Source organism: Lissotriton helveticus, chromosome 6 (assembly GCF_964261635.1).
Source record: "Lissotriton helveticus chromosome 6, aLisHel1.1, whole genome shotgun sequence".
Classification (NCBI taxonomy): Eukaryota; Metazoa; Chordata; class Amphibia; order Caudata; family Salamandridae; genus Lissotriton; species Lissotriton helveticus.
The window spans coordinates 1,492,820,114-1,492,842,775 of NC_136067.1; the positions used below are offsets into that span (position 1 = coordinate 1,492,820,114).

Below are 22,662 nucleotides of genomic sequence, written 5' to 3' on the forward strand. Positions count from 1 at the left end.
GAATTCATACACAGGTACGCTTCATACCTATTCCCACTCAGAAGCTACTCGATTCTTGTTGCCTAGTCAACAGTACTACAGAGCCCTTAGCTATAGTCCTTTGTACCAAAATGCTTCCAGAAATACACCCATTAGAACCTAATCATGTAATTAACATCTCTACTAAGTACCATGTTGTTTAGCTTGTTGTTTTTCGGAGGTTAAAATGTTCTTAAAAAATGTTCGTCCTAAAAAAAGACAAAGAGAGCCCTAACCGCTCTACATGCACAAAAAAGGATGTCTTCTAATTGTAATGTTTTTTTATAGAACTTGTTTGTCCTGAGGAAGGTGTTATTACAGTTTCACCGAAACGCAGCGTCGACAACGAAAACAAACTGTGACTCCTGATACTCATTGTTTTTAATTTAATTGTGATATTGTATTTACTTTTATTTGTGCATAATAATGTTTTTAACCTTGTGAACATTGTAATAAACTGTACAACTTTTAATATAAAACAACAAACATCTAAGGTTCTTTTTTTCGCATTTTTTTCGCATTTCTGCTTTACAATTTATACAAATATGGTGTATTATAGTGTTATCTAGAAGATATTTCAATATTGGGGTACAGCTTTTTGGTACACATGATCTATACTAGGGTTCCTAAGTTAGTACATAGCCCAGGGACTTTCCTTGTGTTTTCCTACTGTTTTAAATCTCCAACTTTCGACTTTTAAAATGTGTTGGCATGTAAGTCTTTTAACGAGTTAGGCATGTAGATGATTGCTCCTTACATCGCCTTGTCAACGAACAAAGGACCAAACCCTGCTCCCACAATATAGCATAAAAAATGCTCACATTAAATGAAGCCATTCATTCTGTCATCTCTGCACGTGCACCAACCTCACACGAGGACAGTGCACTGCTACTGCAGTGTTTTCACTGTCACTAAGCAGCGAAGTCACGTGAGCCACGTACGTCCCGTGACGTTGGGACAATTAAATCAGGGACTTAAGTTTACTGAAAGTGGCGCGAGTCAGTAACACATGAAGGTAGGAATGGGTAGAATAGGGTGAACATGACGCACGGGCAGTCTTTATTGAAGTAAACAAGACACCTCAATGCAGGTCTCGATATGGAAAAAAACGACCAGTTATTGAATTATATTATAAAGAGTAAGGGTGTGTTACATTTTATTTCACGGGTCGTGTCAACAGCCAATAAATAAATAACTTTGCTGACAACGGAAGGGTTTAGGATAATAATTTGGGTTAACTTTCTTTGATCTACTGCCCCGTGACCCACATTCCAACATGGCTGCCGGCTTCAGATGCTTTAGTGGCGGGTCTAGTTGTGCATTTTCTATGTACACTGCCAATACACATCTGTTATCCCTATTTCTAAGCCTACGGTAGATGACGTTTTTTGCGGGGGGTGGGCTTTGCTCGTTACCACAGCTACCAAGAACATATGTAGATTGATGGAACGCTTAGCAAATAGTCACACTCTGCTTTCTTGCACTCTGCCCTGTCATCGTTCACGGAGGGAAAAAACTACAGAGGGCGGGACCGTTCGGGGAGGGCGCGTAGAACTACAGAGGGCGGGACCGTTCGGGGAGGACGCGTAGAAGACTTGAACGCGACCGACAATCTGTACGGCCTATCGCCACACAGGGGGCGTGCGTCCTAACAGCAATTCACCAATGGACTCTGGCGAGGGGTGTGGCTCTGGTTCCAAACGCTCGGCGGCGCCATGGGCTGAAAACTAAACCGAGATGGAATCTCCCAGTCTGAACCGGTTTCAGCCGGTTCCTAGTTTGTAGCATTAGGAGGGGAAGCAGCGCCTCCCGCACTCCCCCCTGTGCCCCGCCGCTTGTAACGCAGCGCAACACCCGCCAACAGGCCCAGTCTAGCAACATCCAACCTAAGAGCAGCGCCGTAATTGAGAGCAACACGCAGCCCAACCTCACACTACCCGAACCCGCCGCATACCACGCCCGGATAGGAGAGGCAAAGCCTCTGCTTAGAGACCGCGCCGGAACCACCGCCGCTGGTAAGAACCCACCAGTGTGTGAGTGCAGAGGTGGTTGCAGTTTCTGGAGCTCGAGGAGGGCTGCAGAAGCGTGGCAGGGTCTGGTCAGAGGGCCATGGGGGAGTCCCGGGTGTCTGCTAGGGATGTGTGCTAGCGTCACGTTGGCAGGTCTTGGTTTTGAATGGCAGACACGCGGGAGGTTTGACAGTTGCCAGTGGTGGGGGTTGCGTTGGAGTTTCTGTGGTTGTATTTTTTGGTGGTGAAGTGTTGGTTGCCTGCATGCCCTATCCGCTTCTATGGAGTTAGTAGCGTTGATTCTAGGGTAGGCAGGAACGGCGAAGTGGATGAGCTGTGTAGTGGAAATTTCCAGAAGTGGTAGAGTGTGTTGGTGCAGGGCGTCACGTGCCTGGAGGGGCGGGGCCGCACGCTTGGGGAGGGCTGTATCGCGGCACTGACGGCGCGGGATGCCAAAGCTGCGCGGACTGTGCTCTCTCTACCAGCCGCATGGTTGCCGGCCCGCCCTCTCAGGCCCCGTGAATGCTGTAGCACCGATGAGCTTGAAATCACTTAATCTCTGAACTTCACTCTCACCGAGTGTGGGCCCCTGGTGGAGACATGCTGAAGACTTAAACACTTTGGAATACTCCTGTCACTTCAGTTCTTGGACCGTCCTTTGAACTTAGTTTCTGTTTCTATTTACATACACGCGTTCCTTTTGAATCTGTGAAACCTCTCGACTCCGTGAACTTGATATGCCCATAAATGGCCCAAGGTGTCTGCTACTTTAATTTACCAAGCATTTTCGGGACTTTAATGCACTGATTTTTATATCTGTGGATTTTTTTTTCTTTGCCAGAATACAATTGCACGTGTGAATCCTAAATATGACAAAGACGTGGGTTCCCTATACATTGTTAATACGGATTTCCAGGCACACTTACTATGTTCTCCATTTTTAACACGTTTCTTCAATGAAAGTGACACAATGTTAATTTCAAAAGGTAACGTTTCTACGAGTAGAAAACAGTAAGCATGCAGTCTCAGCCACTGGAGTTGTGCCAAGAGAGGAACACATTTTGCAGCATGTTTGAGAAAGGACAAAAAAAACTCTGCGAATAGGATTACATTTAACGAGTAGTTGTAGCGAGAGTCAGTCGTCAATTTGTTCTTATTGGATATAAATCACATTACCCCACATTCTTCATAAGTTTGATGCCCAACTGAAAGATTGACTTTTCATTGGTCGAGTGTGTCTTGGATGTTTACGTCCTCATTACATGACGCGAACAGTCATAATGGTGGGTGATTTTAATGCTCGTTACTAGTTTTAACATTAGCCATAACAATTAAATTCATGAACGGTTTACAGCCATCAAAATAAGTTGGCCCCTACTATGATAGAAACATTATAGATGAGCGTATAGCCAAAATCATAGATAAGAATAGCAAATTAAAATACTGTGCTAATTACACCCCCTTGCTAAGCAGGGCTGCTGTCAATCTCCAGACTATTTTGGTCTCATCACCATGGTATAGGCTACCCATTGGCAGCATTCTGACCCACACATCAGTTCTGTGACCAGTTAGGAGTACCTTATTGTTTCTTATCCCTATAATTAATTTAAAAAGGGACACTTGCGGCACATGTGTTGTTTTAGTATATGAATAGGTGTAATAAAGTTGCACCCCATCAGGCAATCTCGAAGTTGACTAATAGGTAGGTCTGTTAAAAAAAAGACTCGCACTGGTGGGAAAAACCCAGTGGTGAAATTTTGATCCCAGACTCCTCTTCTGCTTAATTGATACCAGGGTCAACAGGTGTTTGCGTAGCCAATGGGTCTTTCCTTTGGGACCTTAGAAGTGTTTAGCCAGAGCTATTAGCTTTGCTAATGTGTCTAAGATATGTTGGAGAGTAGTGTGGCTTGTGTGCAGCATGTTGCAGATTTATAATAAATGTTATAAGCATTTTTTTAACTTTATTTAGAAGTAAGATATTATGTATAACTGAACAACTTATTAAAAAAGAGAAAATGAAAGTAGCGCTTCACTGGCAAATCGGTAAAGTCACGCTAATGTGCATGGTTGTGAATAAAACCAATCTGTGACCACTCTGGCCACTTTGCGACCTCACTCTGGCCCCTTTGCGACCACTCTATCTTGCTTTATTCATTTGCTTTTTGCATTTTGAACCTTTTTCCTCCCTGTCCCCGAAGCTGCACTTTGGAATAGTAAAATGTCAAAAGACATTTCCAGCAAAAAATAATGCCTTTTGGGGACCATTTAACAGTGGAACATATCAAAGAAAGGAGAGGAAGCGAGGGTAAGAGCTGTTTCTTGAAGTCATCGTTTTCAGGAGAGACAGCAACAGAAAACAAAGGGGACTAAGAGGAAGAACAAGTCCCTTTTTGAAGCATCAGAACGAGTGATTGAGTCTGAGTTCTCTAGGGAGTGAGTTCCACATCCTGGGTACATTACCAGAGGAGGATCAACACTGAGTGGTTTTCCTTTTCACTTTCGGAGGGATGAGAAGAAGCGAGGTGGAGCTTCTCAGATTCTGGATTTTCCTGCTTTTACTAGTTTGCTGTTAAGGTAGTTGGGGGGGGGGGGAGGAGAGTGAAGGGTTTTGTGTGTGGGGCCGGCCTGTTTGTAAATACATCTACTTTCCATGGGAAAACAGTTGAGGGAGTTGAGAGCTGGTGACTTGAACAAATCTTTTTGCAACAGTAATGAGTTGGGCTACCATGTTGACGACTGGCCTTAGTGGGGCTAGTTGAGCTTTTGGTGCCCCTGTTAGGATGGCGTTCCCATAGTTCAGTTTGGAGATGACTAGGGATTGTACTGTTGTCTTGAGATCATCTTGGGGGATATACGGTTTACTTTTCTTGAGGTGTTTTAGTGAGTAAGGTGCACCTTTTGCAGAGTTTTTGATGTGGTCTTTCATTAAGTTCTTGTCCAGGGCATTTGAAGAGAACAGTATTATTTCTGTTTTGTCTGGGTTCAGCTTTGTGATTTGTGTTGAACCAAGATTGGATCTTGGTTAGTGTGACATTGAGGTGACGGATGTTGCTGGGAGATTTGCTTTTGTAGTACATTTGACTGTCATCTGCATATAGGTCAGGGATTCTATGAAGAGATTGAAGAGGGATGGTGAGAGGATTGATCCTTGTGGGACCCCAAGTGTGACTTGTGTTGGCCTCGCGACGGGTTGATCTTAATTTGTTGCGAACTGTGCCTAAGGAAGTTAACCATTTTAGTACTAAGCCATTAATGCCAGAGCGCCTCTTCAAAGTCTCAAGTAAAGCTGGATGATTTATTGTCCAATGCTGCAGATAGGTCGATGAGGAGACAGGCTTCGCCTTCATCTAAGACTCTGTGGATATCGTCAGAAATATTTAGCATCTCTGGTTCGGTGCTACAACTTTTCCTGAATCCTAATTGAAAGGTGTTGAAGGTCGAAATTGTTGGATGTTTGTTGAGTTGTTGAACGCACTTCTCCAATGCTTTAGCTAGGAATGGGAAGTTGGAGATAGATCTGAGGTTGACATCGTTTTGGTCGGCTCCTGGTTTCTTGTGTATGGATGTGATTTTCCCTAGTTGAAGGGAGTCTGGGACACAGCCTGATGTGAGAGTGGAGTTGATTTTTGTCCTGAAAGGGGTAATGTGATTGAGTTGTTTTAGTATTGTGGATGGGAGGGGGTCCTTAGTGTGGGAAGAGGGCTTTAAGCTTGCAATTATGTTGAAGACCTTGTTTTTTGACATGAGTTCGAAGTCGGACCAGTATTTTTTGGTTGGTGGCAGACCTGGTTGTCCTTGGTATGATCTTTGTTTGGTCCAGGGTGCCTTTCCGACGGAGTTGTCTTTCGTTCTTAAGATACACGTTGAACCAAGATTTAGATTTGATTGCTCTCCGCTGTTTGAGTGGCGCTACTTGATCTAATACCTTCGTCATTGTTGAATTAAAGTGATCTGTGAGGTCCTCAGCCGACAAAGTGGAAGGCTGGGGCAGTAGAAGGGCGGATTCAAGTTTGGTTATAGGGACTTCTTTAATGTTCCTGGTGCAGTGCTTCAGTATGTCAGATTGTATTGGTTGGTATCTGACGTTAGTTAATATTAAACAGTATACGGTGGTAGTCAGACCTGTTAATGGGAGAAATCACTTTCAGAGAGATCAGCTTATTTTTGGTGATGATCGCATCCAGAGTTGCTCCTTTGATGTGAGTTGGTTCATTGAAGAGCCGTTTGAGGTTAGTTATTTCAAGCAGGTTGGAGAGGGACTTGACTGTGGTGTCTTCTGTGTTATTCCAGTGTATATTGAGGTCCCCCAGGAGCATGTCTTTCGTGTCGGGGAGAAACATGTTAGGTCGGTTAGTTCTTCTGTGAAGAGGGCCTGCTCCCCCGGAGGATGGTAGACGGTGTATTCCTACTTTGTGAGTGATGGCTTGTCCGCCACCCGTTTTGATCGGTCTGTTGTGATTTTGCAACCTTGGGGGGGGGGGGAAGTATGTCTAGCATGGGGGTAGTGGTCATTGAGCCAGAATTCTGTGATGAATGCGATGTCTATTTCATGAGCGAGTAAAACTTCAGCAATGTCTGTGGCGTGTTGTACTGCTGATCTACAGTTAAGGAGCATGCACGATATAGGACGGGGAGCCTCAATGTTGGGAATGTGTTGTGTGGATAGAAGTGTATTGAGCGGGAGGCCTGGGCGAGTGGACCGTTCTAGGTATTCTGTTAGTGCCGACTATAATTGGGATAGCGAAAGGAGCATTGTTCTGACTCGTTGTGAGGTACGAGTCGTTGATCTCCTCCACTTCCAGTGCAGAGATTGGCCGGAGAGCTCGGCTGGGTTGATGTGCTTGATTCCTCACAGGAATGGAGGGCTGTGGGGTGCCAAGTGGGGCAATGGGAGAGGCTGTGCTGGGGAAAGTGCGTAGCTACACTAAATGTGTGAGCAGTGGTTGAAACTGGTTGAGAAGGTCTTGTTTTAGGGGTAGGATTTCGGCAGCTAGGGCGTCTATTTTCTGTTCCATTCGGGTCAGTTGTTGGGTAATAGAGCTAGAGGAGCTTCTTTTTTAGGCGGTAGCTGTGAATGACTAGGGTCTGTGGAAAGAGAGGGTACTGGATTATGGGCTTGAAAGGAATCATCGTGATTAGGAGTGGGGGTAGCATGAACGTGAGGGGCTGTCATTAATGCTTCCAGACTTTTCTGTTGGGAGGAGGTGTTATGGGTCTAATGTCCAAGGGGGGGAGAGTGGGCAAGGGCAAGAAGTTAGTTGGTGTCACTGGAGTTGGCCGCAAGTTTAAAAGTGGAGACTGATTGAGGGTGAGGTCGTGTGACATATGAAGGAGTGTGTAGTGGTTTGAGGGAGGTCAGGGTCCACTGGATTATCGGTGACTATGGTTAAGGGGAAGGTTTGGGCAGCAGGAATAGGGTCGTTATTGGGGTTAGGTATAGTTTGAGGGTCGAGTCGGATCATCCGGGGTCGAGAGGGGAGTGTCCGTGGCGGGTTCAGTCACGGGAAGACAGAAGATTGTGTCCAGGCTTCCTAGTTCGAGATCAGCCTTGCAATGTTTGTTTTACTGAGAGATTGCTGGTGTGATCAGTTGCTGTCTTTATAGTAGGTGTTAGATGGCGGAGTGTGATGACTGGGATAGTGAGATTGTAATGAGTGATCGTGTATGTCCATGAGTGGTAGAGTGGGTTGTCCGGGAGGGGAGATTGGATCGGTTCCATATTGTTAGTCAGGGAGGAGGGGGGTGGGGGATGTTGGGTTTGGTGGTTTTGTTGAGCTAGTGAGGAGAGTAATGTTGGGAAGTGACTATCAAAAGTGGTGAGGTGTGGGTCAGTGGCCTGTATGTGAATGTTTCCTGTTCTGTAGATGGAAATTGTGAGTTCCCCTTTGACCACTTAGGTGCTGATGACGGCTCCCGGTCGTCATCAGTTACGGTGGGCGTGTGCTAATGACGGCCGGGAGCCGTCATGACCACGCCTGCGATCGGAATGTGCCGCGCAGAATTCCGGCTGCATCCTGGGGGTTAAAGGTAGGGGAGCTGGTTGTGGACATTTTTTTCACCATATGGAATATTTACTGATTAGGTGACATGAAAGTGAAGACTGGAGGTGTTTTTCCACTTTGCCGGACGGTTAGTGTAAGATATGAAGTTAGTTTTCGTGTTGCAGTTTGTCTCGGTGTGGTAGTTGTCTTCTATAACCTCTCCACTGAGGCGTGAATTCCGCTGCAGTGCTGGACATTCCGATCATGGTCATGACGGTTCCCTGCTGTCATGAGCACACACCCACAGTGACTCATGACAGCCGGGATCAGTCATGGGCATGGAAGAGGCTAAGTATTTCTGGGTGTTGTTTTAAAGTACTGATCTTGAAGTTCTTTTTAGCATTGCTGGTCAGATTATCAGGGTAGCTAATAGACCATGAGTTGGGTCCGTAACACACGTTTGGAGTTTTGGGACGGGTTTAGAGAGCGCATAGTTGGCGACTGAGAACTGGTTCTATATTAATCGATGGGGGCAAAGTTAATTGCGGATTCGAGTCCCCGATTTCTCCTTTATCTAGGGTCAATTGGTCCTCTAGCGGTGAGTCGCTGTCCTTGTTCTATTACTAAGATGGATTGAGATGAACTCAGACCATAGTGGCTGCCAACCGAGGATACTTTTTTTTCTCTAGTCAATGATGCAAGGATCTGGGGCGAGGGACTGCTCAGTTGAATTTTTGTGATCTTTTAGGCTGGATTTGAATTATGTATTGGTGTTATTTTATTTATTTTTGCTATTGGTGTACCACTGCTAGGTCTATGGGCACACTTCAATCTTTTTCCACGCGTGTCCGGTATCCACGCCATTTTGGGGTCAGGCATAAGCAGAATGGTGTTGAAGCGGTGATAGATTGCAGCCCTGACTCGCATAGTCACTCCCGGAGTTAGAGCAGAATCAAGCTGGATCAGGAACAGCACTGGCGATGGGCGAGCGCCAGGCCATACATCGCACTTCGAGGGTCCATTGTCCCACGCGCGTCCCGACCATACCCCATTTTAGGGTCTGAGTAAGTGCAGAGTGTCGTATAATTGCAGCCCTGCCTTGCACAGGAGTCCTCAAAATCAGCGCATGGTCAAATTGAGGAATGTTCGTTTTTAACTTCATTTTTTTTTTCTTTTTCTCTCCTAACCAAGTTGACGCTCTGTGCTTGGAAGGCAGCTTGGTTCCTCAAGAACATCTCCACAACCAGGATCTAGGCACCGTATGGGGTGGGGGGGAATGTTCAATCAGCCACAAACAGCAATGGGGCACGATACGGAGGCGGCCGCCAAATATCTACGTAAAGTCCTGCATCTAGATAAAAGGAGCAGGGGGGGGGGCACCCTGGGAGCCCAGCGATCTGCCTTCGTAGCACTCAAAGCCCCGGGCTCGATGCGGGGAAATCCGACTCACCCAGAGTAATGCCACAGCAACAGGGGCAGTCGCCTGGCAGGGTCCAAAACGTCAAAAGGTGGGACTAATGTACCCTATCTACCAAACAAAAGCAGGTATTTAATAAGGGCACTTAAAAAGCCAATAGAAAAGATGGGAGTTTCTTCCACCACACATACCGCATGCTTCGCAGAGCAGTACGCTGCGCTAGGTGTGACATAAACATTTATTGAGCGTTCAATCTTAAAATAATGAATGCCAGTGTTAGTGCTGCTATTCTTTGCTTTGAGGAATTATGGTCCATAACAGGAACTTTTTTAAGCCAAAACAGAGTAATTAGAAATGCAATGATATTTACTTTTGGCTGCCCTAAAATACACAATCATTTAATGTACAAAATAAGAGAACATACAAGTGGGAACATAAATATATAATTAGGACAAAAAGAGAAAGGCTTGGGAGGTGAAAAAAACTCATGCAAACAATAAACTGTGTCCGAACAAATTGTAACAATTAGGCTAGCAAAGAATACATTAGAGCACCTGTGCACACATTAATACAAAATATAGTTATGTTGGGGTACATGACCTCCATGTGCCCCGCAGCTTATTCATTGCTTCCCACACCTCTCTGGCTTAGGGTCGCTAGTTACATGTATAACTCAAGGGCTCTCAAAATCATAAAGTTACCAGACATGTAGATCTAGTAACTTTAATAATCTACTCAACATATCTGTAATGTACTTGGCCCGTGAACTGGTCTCATTGTGTGATCAAAGGCAAATATTTGGTCTTATGGAGCCGCCTTTTCTTCATTACAACTTGAGAAAGCACCGTCAAAAATGCAAGTTCACTATTTGCTAGACCACAAGTTTGCTCCATGTATAACCAATCAATCAATCAATCAATGACACTTGTAAAGCGCGCTACATACCCGTAGGGTCTCAAGGCGCTGGGGGGGGGGGGGGGGGGTGCCGCTACTGCTCGAACAGCCAGGTCTTCAGCTTCTTCCTGAAGGAGAGGTGGTCTTGGGTCAGGCGCAGGTCGGTCGGCAGGGAGTTCCAGGTCTTGGCAGCCAGGTAGGAGAAGGACCTTCCTCCTGTAGTCGCTCTTCGGATGCGGGGGACGGCGGCGAGGGCGTGGTTGGCTGATCGGAGGTGGCGTTTGGGAGCGTAGAAGTTGACTCGGCTGTTGAGGTAGCTTGGGCCTTGGTCGTGTAAGGCTTTGTGTGCGTGGGTGAGGAGGCGGAAGGTGATTCTTTTGTTGACGGGGAGCCAGTGAAGGTCTCTCAGATGTCCGGAGATGTGATTGGTTCGTGGGATGTCGAGGATGAGTCTGGCTGAGGCGTTCTGGATCCGCTGGAGTCTCTTCTGGAGCTTGGCGGTGGTACCGGCGTAGAGGGCGTTGCCGTAGTCCAGTCGGCTGGTGACGAGGGCCTGGGTGACGATCTTCCTGGTCTCGGTGGGGATCCACCAGAAGATCTTCCGTAGCATGCGTAGGATGTTGAAGCACGCCGAGGAGACGTTGTTGACTTGCCTGATCATGGAGAGGGAGGAGTCCAGGATGAAGCCCAGGTTGCGTGCATGGTCTGTCGGTTTGGGTGCGGTGCCCAGGGCGGGAGGCCACCAGGAGTCGTCCCAGGCGGAGGGTGAGGGGCCCAGGATGAGGACCTCCGTCTTGTCCGAGTTCAGTTTCAGGCGGCTGGTCGTCATCCACTCGGCTACCTCTTTCATCCCTTCGTGCAGGTTGGCTCTGGCGGCGGTGGGGTCGTTGGTCAGGGAGAGGATCAGCTGGGTGTCGTCGGCGTAGGAGATTATGCTGAGGTTGTGTTTGCGTACGATGGCCGCGAGGGGGCTCATGTAGACGTTGAAGAGGGTGGGGCTCAGAGATGATCCTTGAGGGACGCCACAGATGACTTCGGAGGCCTCTGACTTGTACGGTGGTAGGCGGACTCTCTGTGTTCTTCCGTCGAGGAAGGAGATGATCCATTCCAGCGCCTTGTCCTGGATTCCGATGTTGCTGAGGCGCCATACTAGGGTGCGGTGGCAGACCGTGTCGAATGCCGCGGAGAGGTCTAGGAGGATGAGGGCCGCTGTTTCTCCATTGTCCATCAGGGCTCGGATGTCATCGGTGGCGGCGATGAGGGCGGTCTCGGTGCTGTGATTGGCTCGGAAGCCGGACTGTGAGGGGTCGAGGGATCCGTTCGTCTCGAGGAAGGCGGCCATCTGCTTGTTGACGGTCTTCTCGATGACTTTGGCTGGAAACAGGAGGAGTGAGATGGGGCGGTAGTTCTTGAGGTCGGTGGGGTCCGCTGTTGGTTTCTTGAGTAGAGCGCTGAGTTCGGCGTGTTTCCAGCTCTCAGGGAAGATGGTGGTGTCGAAGGATGTGTTGATGATGTCTCGCAGGTGGGGTGCGATGACAGCGTCGGCCTTGTTGAAGACGTGGTGCGGGCAGGGGTCGGTCGGTGATCCGGAGTGGATGGAGTTCATCGTGCGGATGGTGTCTTCGGTGCTGATCGGGGTCCAGGCGTGGAGGGTGGTGGTGGGGGGTGGTTGTTCGGTCATGGTGTGCGTTGGTTGGTTGTTGAAGCTGTTGTGTATGTCCGCGATCTTGTTGTGGAAGTATGAAGCCAGGGAGTTGCAGAGGTCTTGCGATGGGGTGATGTCGTTGTTTCTTGCGCTGGGGTTGGAAAGCTCTTTCACGATGTTGAAGAGTTCCTTGCAGTTGTGTGCGTTGTTGTCCAACCTGTCCTTGAATGCTGTTTTCTTGGCGGCGCGGATCAGCTGGTTGTGTTTCCGGGTGGCCAGCTTGAAGGAGGTCCTGTTGTCCGGTGTCGGTTCCCTTCTCCAGACTTTCTCGAGGGCTCGGCAGTTCTTCTTGGAGCTCTTGAGTTCGTCGGTGAACCATGGAGCCTTCTTGCTGCCGGGTCTGCTAGGCGGGGTCCTCAGTGGGGCGAGTTCGTCCGCGCAGTTGCTGATCCACTTTGTGAGGTTGTCAGCGGCCTGGCTGGGGTCCGCTGAGCTGGCAGGAGGGTGCTGGCTCAGGGAGGTGGCGAGTTGGTCTGCTGTGATCTTGCTCCAGCTTCTGCGGGCGGCCTGTTGCTGGTGGTGGTGGGTCGTCGTTCTCTTGAAGGTGAGGTGGACGCAGCTGTGGTCCGTCCATTGAAGCTCTGTGGCGTGGCTGAAGTCGATGTCTGTGCTGGAAGCGAAGACTGCGTCGAGTGTGTGTCCGGCGAGGTGGGTGGGGGTGGACACCAGTTGCTTCAGTCCCAGGTTGGCGAGGTTGTCGAGCAGGGTGCTGGTGTTGTGGTCGTTGTTGTTCTCCAGATGGAAGTTGAGGTCTCCCAGGAGGATGTAGTCGGCGGAGGGGAGGGCATGCGGGCTGACGAAGTCGGCGATGTCCTCGCTGAATTGGGTGCGTGGTCCGGGGGGTCGGTAGATCAGGGTGCCTCTGAGGGTGGTGTTCGGGTTGGTCTGGATCTGGAAATGCAGGTGTTCGGCGCTGGTCAGGGTGTTGTCGGTGCTGGTCGTGAGACGGATGGTGTTCCTGTGGAACAAGAATCAAGCCCACATGATCCTGGCTTGCCTCTTAGTTCACTGAGTTCCTAGTTCATGTTTAAAAACTCACTTTTCATAAATATATTACCAAAGCATGGTGTGGTAGTGCACTGTCATTTACAGATAGCATATTTTCCATTGAAACACCCTCTCGCCCAGCCAACCCACCGCGTTCCCAAAAGGCCATCTTGTTAATACATATTATTCACTTTACATAAGTGACCATCACCAAATCCTACAGAGCAGCCTGCTAATTATACTGTCACATTAGTCTTTACTACTCTGTCCCATTTTAAACATTCTACAGGGGTGTTCCATTTAATAAAATATCTAAATATCCATGTGGCGGGTTGCTTCATAAATCTACTTATCCTGTAACAAAATCCACTTGCCCCTTTTGTGCCATGTAATGCGGCAACAAATTACTGCAGCAATCTCATTATATAAGAGTTCTGATATTGCCTCGAATTATGCCAAGGCTTGTACCATAGGAGGGTTTCAATCCTAGCAATTCCCTTATGTTGCTACATTTCTGCAGGTCTACATATTCTGGCTGAAGCTAGTGGTGAGCAGTAGTTGAAGGGTTGGGTGGCCCTTTTGAGTCCGTGCAAACCTACCAACTTGCATGTCTTAAGGGTTTTCACCAACTCTTTCTAATCTTTTCCCATATTGAAAAAGGTTGGCAATTTTCTCCTTAGAATGGCAGACGTAAAACTTCTTCCAGGGCTGGTGGAAAAAAGTGGTTGGGGGGAAAATTGAACTCGAAACATTCTAATTTTCACATAAGCAAATCTACACATGCACATTTGCTCATGCTAAAATGCAGTATAAAAATATTTTCAAGGAGCACTATTTCTTGGCCTACTTCTGTAAATTCTTGTGAATCTACGGAAACTGAATATGTGCACTTAATGCAAGGATATATACACCAAGGATGCACTTTTGAGGCTTTATTTAATAATTGGGCCTCTAATTTGGCTTGGCGTTAACCATGACCGTTTATCTTTAATAAAATTATCTCACGCATTGACAACCAAAAGGTTGACCACCAATTTCAGACCTATGGCTTTTCCAATGCTTGTTTATTTTTGTTTCCCATAATCCTATTTAACTGGTTACACTGATTTAACATTATGAATATATTCGGGAAATACAAACTTGCATCATGTTACTAAATGCTGCTGCAAATATATGGTACCTAAAATCTTACAGTAGCTTAGCAAAATGTTTTGTTTCCTACTTGCATTTTTTTGTGAACGTTTTATTTTGAAAGCAAATTATCACTCTTGCTTTGCAAATATTTGCATATAATCGGAGCATTCTGGGACCATTGTACATCGCCTGATTTTACTAAATTTTGGAAACGTGTGTACACGTTTATACTGGAACCACTATCAGAAGTGCAGGCCGAGCTTACAACATTTACTTTTAGTGCTCGCCCTAATAATAAAGGCTTTGCATTAATGAACCTTGAATACAAGCTTGAACAGCATTATCACATGTACACGCATATTACCTTAACTGTAGACAATGCCCTTCCCATATCCATAAAGGGGTACTATAAACTGGCAGCCAAAGGGTTTGTGCTGTAGGGGGTTGGTTGGGCCTACTTGTCCCAAGGACAAAATACACATGAAAACTAGTTGCCTGTGACCCGAAACAATGTGTCCTGTTGAATTCCACATCCCTGATTCTAAATTGAGACATAAAGAACTGTTCTTAAATTTCTTTTTTTCTTCTTTTTTTCGTCATGTCATCCCTCCACGTCCGAGATTTGCTCAAGTGTAAACCAGGATGCCCTTTTTCAGCATGTTCTATAGTGTTCTAAAAGTCCATATCCCCTTTACTTGCCTTAACCTTGAGGCTTGTTTCTTTTACATAAGATTTTCCACACAGGTACATTAACAGATAAATATTCTTACTCCGGCAGTTAGCAGTGAAGTTAATGTGATGTTTCAGACTGTGACATTCTGAGCTGGCTCCACCTGCAGTAAAGATGGAGATGCCACAAGATCCGCAACCAAAGTTTTCCACCACTTTGGACATATTGTCAACATTATTCTGTATTCTTTTTCTTTCTTTGTATGGACCAAGCTGATGGGTAAATTATTTTTTATTCTTAAATGCAAATAGCATTTTTCTCTTCACTATTTAAAATGTTCCAAATTCTAATCAACTTTTTTAAATGGGTTACTAATTCAAGAGCAGTGCTAATAACATGCTGATATGTCAATCGCAATGTTTATTTGTATCCTGATAAATGCTATCCTTGTTAAAATACTTGGATCTTTTATATGCTTGTCTTATGAATGTTTTGGTGAACCTTCTGGCGAAAAGTTTACTACAAGGACTTTCTGAATGGGTGTTCAAGTTCAATGTTCGTACAATTCTTGCAAAGTCGCAGGAACTGTCTGAATTGCCAGTTTTCTCTTCAGCTTTAAGGATGATAGCTTTCAAAGTGGAGTATTGTATTTTGATTTTTTTTTTAGCATCGTGCATGTTGCTGCTTGCCTTCTGAGCTTACCCTGGTGACTAGTGTATGTGATACTTCTCTGTGCCTGGGAACTTTGTCAGAACCCTGGTGTGACTTCAGGGCTCACTTCTCCTAAACACCTGCTTTTGTTGGGAGGCATTCTCCATTGTTCTTATTGCGCTACCCCACAACAATTTGCCTACTCTCTTGGCTAGTGATACTGGGCATGACTGGTAAGACTTCTCTAACACATTTATTGTGGTGCTCTGCGTTTATTCAAGAGATATTTGGGCTAAATATCATGGGAGAGCTAACAATGCACAAAGAAACGATGGGTAACTACAAAAATAGTCAGTCCAATAATGTTATTACTGTCTATCTTATGGACTCCATGGGCAGGCTTAGTGAGGAAATCTCCAAAGCCAGCTGATGGCCACTAAAAGTGCATTACAGAATGCTATCGATGTTGTCACTGAGCCTAACATCCTGGTAAATGACTCTGTTACCATCTGATAATGCAATAATTATTGGGAATACTTTGAACACCGTCCCAACATGTTGAAACAGAAGGCCATAGTAAAATTATCCTAAGATGGCCAGGCATTCATGAAATAGCCCTGCTAGAAGGGATCATGGAAGCTAGTAAAGATAATTGTATTGCCTGCACAACATGGGATTCCTGCCCTCGTAAAATACTTGTCTCCTTTTGTAAGCTCACCGCAGAAATTACAGCTAGCCTAAAAGCTAAAACTAAACATGGTCATTTAAATATGGCAGGCTGGTTTGATCAACAGTGTACGTGCGCAGATCAGGATCTTTGAGCCCTACAGTTAATACCAAGAAACAGTAAGTCTGAAACTAGCATTTTATCATGGAAACACGCGTTCGAGACCAGAAAAGCCCAATTGCGGGAAAATGCATTGGAAGCTATAGATCAGGCAGCCACATTTGGGGACAGTGTCCTGTTTTGGGAGACTGTTCACCTAGTATACAACTGCCCCCACGATTGAAAATCCATGTGCAGCCAGCCGACTGGGTAGTTCACTACGTTGGGATTTTCAACACCGACAACAGAGTTGTGGGACCTCCCTCAGATGAAATCATTATGGGTGGCCCTTCCTATTTAACTCCATTAACCCTCAAAGTTAATTCGGCTTTAGAAAAATGCGCTTATGGCAGGGCCCCTGGCCCAGATAGGATCCCCGTAGATGCATACAAATCTCAACCGGCACTATGGGGACAGATCTTATTCCAAGTATACACAGCGATGGCAAAAGGTTATATACCAGCTACTTGGGCTTGAAAGCACTATAGTCTCGATATTAAAAAAAGGAATAGGGAGGATGAACAGTGCTAAAGACCTGTTTCACTCCTTGATACACCTGTTAAGCTGCTGGGCAGGATTTTATTTGAAAGATTAGAGACCTGGACTGAGGCCAATTATGTGCTTACTGATTCACAATGTGTCTTTTAGGAGTGAAAGTGGCACTCTAGTAATTTCACTGTATTGAAATGTTTAGTCTAAAATGTGTACAGTATTTTAAAAAGGGTTATTAAATTGCAGTTCAGTGTATAACCCCCAATTCCACTGACGCAACGATAATACTTCTGTACCTGTGTGTTATTTTTATAAGATCTTTTTTTATGTATCTGGTTTTATGTATCCAATTGATGGCACTGTATTTCTGTGGCTCTTTTATGGATTTTTTCCGAATAAAGATTATTTGACTTTGTAGGTCTTTAAAGCAACGGTGTTTTATTGGTAGACACGTTGTACAAGTCTGACTTTGGAGTGGAGCTTTCATAGCCACCAATTAATGCCATGAGTGACAGAAGAGGATCGGTATACCAGTACTGAGGACAAATATACAGTGATTAGAGTAACGTTCAAGTCTGCCTATGGAGTGTTTTCATTGCCACTGATTCATGTCTGGAGTGAATGCGCATGAGACAAAGATCATGGAAGGGTAATTCATGAAATAACATTTCCACAACTCACATGCTTTCTGGGAGTGCTCAGTGTCTGCTTCTCTGACGTTGTCTTTGAGTGCACTCCCAAGCGTTTCTCCACCAAGAAGTATTTTCAGTAACTTGCAGACCTCATGATAAATTGTATGAGCCTTACTAGGGTGTTTTCATTGTTGCTTGCTCTAATAGTGAATGGGCATGAACTTGAGGCAACTGATTATACTGAACATGTGCTTATCGAGTTTCTGTATACTCATGAATCTTAAGAATTCTCTCTGCATACTAATTCCCCATTGAGAATGAAGTAACGGGTTTATTTTTCAATACATGTGATCCAGCGCGGACCCAATAATTTGGACGGGGACAGACATTCAATTATTTCATTTACTTTGGCCCATACACATACACCCAAGTCCCTGTGGTGCTGGTGTCAAGTTTGCGAATTTCTTACCCCTTCATATCCAACTATTGAAATTTTGACAGTTCATAATCTACACAATAAACCACCTAGTTCAAATTTCCGTCTTTTTGTTTAATGGACCAATTAGTTAAAAAATTGAAGGCAAAACTGACAAAAATAATCCGACGCCTTGTTAGCAATTTGTTAAATGTATGTAACTCAAAATGCATTAGTCTTAGCAAATACCTCATAGAAGAAAAACACTCTAAACCGCCAGCAACTAATCAATCTCAAGAAACATAGGTTGCATGGAGGGGATGGATAAATAGACATCAGACGTGCATAAATCAGTTTTCAATTCAGAAAGATAAAGAGACATAAGAACATGGATTATAACTTTGAGATATCAAAGATACCAATCCAAAGAATAAGAACGAAGAAAACTACCACCCAGGCCTCTGTAGCGGCAGCAAAGAGGGATCAAAGACTCTAAGATCAGGATAAGGATGGGGCTGAAACAGCTAGGCCTCTCTGCAATCCCGACAATCAGCAGCACACCCTTTCTCTCCTAACGCCTAACGCATCAGCCGCATCTGCCACCCTCGCTTCTAACCCTGCCTCTAAATCACCTATTCTTCATACCCTTACCATACAGATTCCATCCCACTAAAGTTGCTAAAATCACCCTTTCTAGCTACGGAATTGGTTAAAACGTCGGGCGGATGATCACCCTATCTTAAGTCATACTTCTTTGACTAACCCCATTGTTAGACTTTTTTTGTTCCCATGTATTCAATATACATCCCTATTCTCTCATGAGGTGACAGTATCAAATTAAGGACAAATTTTAATGCATTCAACATTTTGTGGATTTTCACACGGAGTCACTGGAGTTCGCTGCACGTCAAATGTTGTGTCCTTCACCGTGCCATGCTCTTTCAGCTTGATCAGCATTTTCAACCACTCAGTCACATGGTTTATGCGTGCTGAAAGTTTCACTCGTCACAGTTAGGCTAACTTAACCCAAAATGGAGACTCGTCCATTTACTAAAAGAACAGAAAGCTGACATTTATTAATGTGATAATGAAATCTTCACTGTTAACCACCCACCTTAACTCTAGTCCATGTTAAGTTATCCTAGCATAGCATACAGCGGCATTAATAATTGACAAGAGCAACACACGTCCTTTTTACTACATAAACCTGCATTGTGTCATGCAATACATTCATAACACGTTCTACACACATTACATTTTTGGTTATTTACGTACTTAAGATTAATTTCATGCATATTGCAAAGCAAAATTTCCTTAGTGTGGTATGTGTTTGCACGTTAAAATACTTGCTACTTAAAATTAGTATGTATTACAGTGGTACTTGTTACAAGCGGGTTTCTTTTTGTAAATCCCTGCTCCATCACATGCTTTGGTGATGTGGTCTGCTGCTATTTTGGCCTGGTCAGAGTTGGCTCGGTTGCACACTTTGAACACCTGCTGGTAAGTATCCACCAAGTATCTGCTAGAGCAGCGTCTGTTGCAGCAGCTTCTAATGTACACGCTCAGTTGGTGTATTTACTTGTGCTTTTAGCCTAGCAAATCAAATGTTCCATAGCTGAATAAGGTAATAAATCAGTGTCTCAAGTTGTTTAGTCTGACTTTTGAACATTGGAGGGTTTTATGGATTTTGCGCTTTTTAAAACTTTTGTTTGAGAAATATACAGTCGAAAGAAAACAGCCCCTTTAGTTGGCTCTTATTGATTTATCAATTTTCAAACCAAAAATCTCTATCTTTGGAAAGTTTTGAAAGCAACTGATAATTGAAGCATTGTCCGCTTTATGAAGCTACTGGGCTGGCTGGTCCTGATGTGTACATGGGGAGTTGGTTGGTTTTAATTTATACTGTATGCTTGTACAAAACATTGGAAGTAACATGTTAAAACAATAGTGGTCAATAGCTGATTAGCAGCATAGAAAGTACCCTTAAAGATGAAAAAGTTACAGCAGACCTGATGTCCTGGAGGAACATGCCTGCTAGAGTCATGGACTTTTCCATGAGTTTTTGCTGAAGTATGCTTGTATTACAGTGCAGAGAAATTTTAAGATCAAATCTGGGGGATACATCTATTAAAAAGAACAGCAGACTGGACGTTTTTTTCCAATACACTATGTACAATGGTCTTTATTTGCACCTTTGATAAGATAATACGTTCGAAATTGCAATAAAAAACGAATCAAAATGGCCCATTAGGTTGAATAGAGGCTCAAAGGAAACCAATTGGGAACTGTGAAAGAGAAGAGATATATAGGTCTTTAAAAATATTCTACCCTGTAGGCCTTTACTGATAACCCTAAATGAGAGCAAAAGTGGGTGCAGGCTCCTTGAAAATGATGGACTCTCTATTAGGACACAAGTCTATTGTAACTCAAAAAGAAAGAAGCTGTTGTATGGACGCCTGAAAAAGAAATAGAACAGTCGTCTCCAGGTCACAGACATAAATATCTGGAAAAAATGGCTTGTCTTACAGAGAGGGTCAAAGAACAAAGCACTCGAAGGCTACAGCAGTGTTTAATAAACATAAACTATATGGATTGTCAGGAAGTGCAGAGCAGTTGTTGACAACCTTGAATAGGCTTCATGGGCATTCAGGGCCACAGCTTAAGAATCACTACCGTAGATCAACTACCTTAGATCAACGGTGACTTTACCACAAAGTTCCAAGAAGCAGCTAGTGTGCTAACATTCTGAATTTGACAGGTGTGATACACCTGACCACCATTTTGATGGAATCAAAACTGTAAAAGTACTTCCTACAGAGTACACTTTAGTAAATGATGAAATCACGGTAATTTGTTAAACTATGGTTAGTGCACTGGAAAGTTAAAAGGAAGTTACATTTACAATGAGTCCTCAAATATCTTCCTCATCCATTTCAGTAAAACATTCTGACATGCAGAGTCAAACATGGACTTCCAACACCAGTTGACTCCCTAGTAATACATTCGCCACCGTTCTACTGAACAACAAGAGCACTAATATTGTGTTCAAGCGAAAACTTGGGTAATTCTTAGTTCCATTTTGTTGGTATAGGACACGCTGAAATTAAAGTCTTTCCTGTAGAACATGCTGAAGTAAATGAGCATTGATATGTTGGTGTAGGCATGAAACCAGCAGGTGATGTCATTAGCAGTGCATTGTGGAGGCGAAAGTTATAGTAAAGTAAATTAACAAGTGAATTTTAGTTTTTTTAAAAACATTTGTTTTTATCGTATTTGAGCACCCAATGGACCACCAACCCTAACCTTTGTTTTTTTCTGTGTATTTGTAGTAAATTAATTTCTTCCCAGTAGTTGAAGAAAAAAAACGTTTTGCAGAGCTTAGAGGGGCCCTTGTATAACTATTGAGAGTGTACCATAGGGTCCTAGAGCCTCATATCTGTTGTATTCCAGTTGATTGACCAAATCTTTTTTAGCTTTTGATTTGCTCAAGGTAACATGGTAATTTGTGTGGTGTATTGTGGGTGAAAGCAAGAATGCATCAGTGGTTGGATGGACAAGTGCAAGGATGAGTGAGTGTATTACTTATTGAGTGCCTAAAACCATCCGTGTCTGGAAATGTAATTTCATAGGCCAGACCCATGTTTTCCGATTAGGCAGTTGATGCTTGAAGTACACTTTTAACCCCATTTTGCGTTTAAAAACCCCCCAAAACCTTTAATGAGGAAAACCAAAAACCTATGTTGCAAATATTTGTTGCAAACATGTTCCGAGCCCAGCCCTTAGATTTAACCCAGTTGTACCTAGCGTGTCAATAGAATCTCCAGTCAGTGTTAAGTTGCACTAAATATGCCTTTTAATGCATTGTTATTACTTTAGCAATCTGCTCTTCAGTGCAGTTGGAGCGGTATGCCAGTGGCCACATACTTTGCAAATACATTCTGCTCCTCTTTTAGGTATGCTAACCTTCTCCTGCAATCGCCCATTCAACATTGATTTGAGCCTTCCAGTCCTTCCTTTTGTCGGCTTTTGAGACCGTTTGCTTGCTCTCCAGACTATTTCTTGAAAAAAAAAATTATGTACATTCTTGGGGACTCTTGATAAGTGGTTTCTCTGTTGGTCTTTTAAACTGACATTCGCATTTTGCTGTTGGCCACCACAGCGCAGAGCAGTGCATGAGACCACTTCACCCATTGTCTCACTTCAAGTAACTGCACAAATCCAGTTAGTGGTACTGACAGTCCCCCTGAAACTCATTCCAAAGCTGGTTGAAAAAGTACTTGTTTTTTAAACCTTTATTTTGCTTACAGTTGGGGTGATTAATTTTCCGTTGTCCTGTTTAAACTTGTAAAGCACTAAAGTCGAATTCATTCTTCTCACTGTCAATAATAAAATTGTACATAAAGGAATCTGTATTCAAGTCTGGCCCAAAAATTTCATTAGCCTGCTTAAGTCCTAAAAAAGTAGCTCCATTCTTTCTGAAGGGAGAAAATCTCAAACTTCAGGGCTGACTGCAGTGTTCCCTCCACACAAGAGTATGTATCCCCATCTCAGCACAGCAGCCAGAGAAAAGGAATAAGAAGATAATAGACCAAGCTCTAGGTAAAAACATGTGGGGCTGCAAGTGTATTCAGATTACACATCTGACGGAAGATTCAACCTACAATCCCCTCAAGAATGCCAGTAGCTCAAATCTAACAATTTGCGTGCATAGCACAGAGGGGGGGGGTTTTGTCCCATAAACGGACAGGCCATGTCCAAAACATTTCCCGCTGGTTTGGTCAAATCTGTAGAGGGGGTTTGGCCTTAGAAAGGGACCTGCTCCAAGAGAGCT

At 44.4% G+C, this 22,662-nt stretch overlaps 1 protein-coding gene across 2 annotated transcripts in view; it reads left to right on the forward strand.

Annotated features, from left to right (window-relative positions):
- The first annotated feature begins 1,692 nt into the window (after positions 1-1,692).
- The window catches only part of XPO1 (exportin 1), a 960,241-nt gene continuing 939,271 nt past the window's right edge, over positions 1,693-22,662 (forward strand). Inside the window, exon 1 of one of the 2 annotated variants that reach the window (XM_078649290.1) lies at positions 1,693-2,033. The gene's annotated coding sequence lies outside the window, so the exon portion shown is untranslated. The remainder of the gene's footprint in view (positions 2,034-22,662) is intronic. The other variant, XR_013596235.1, reaches the window with a different exon arrangement.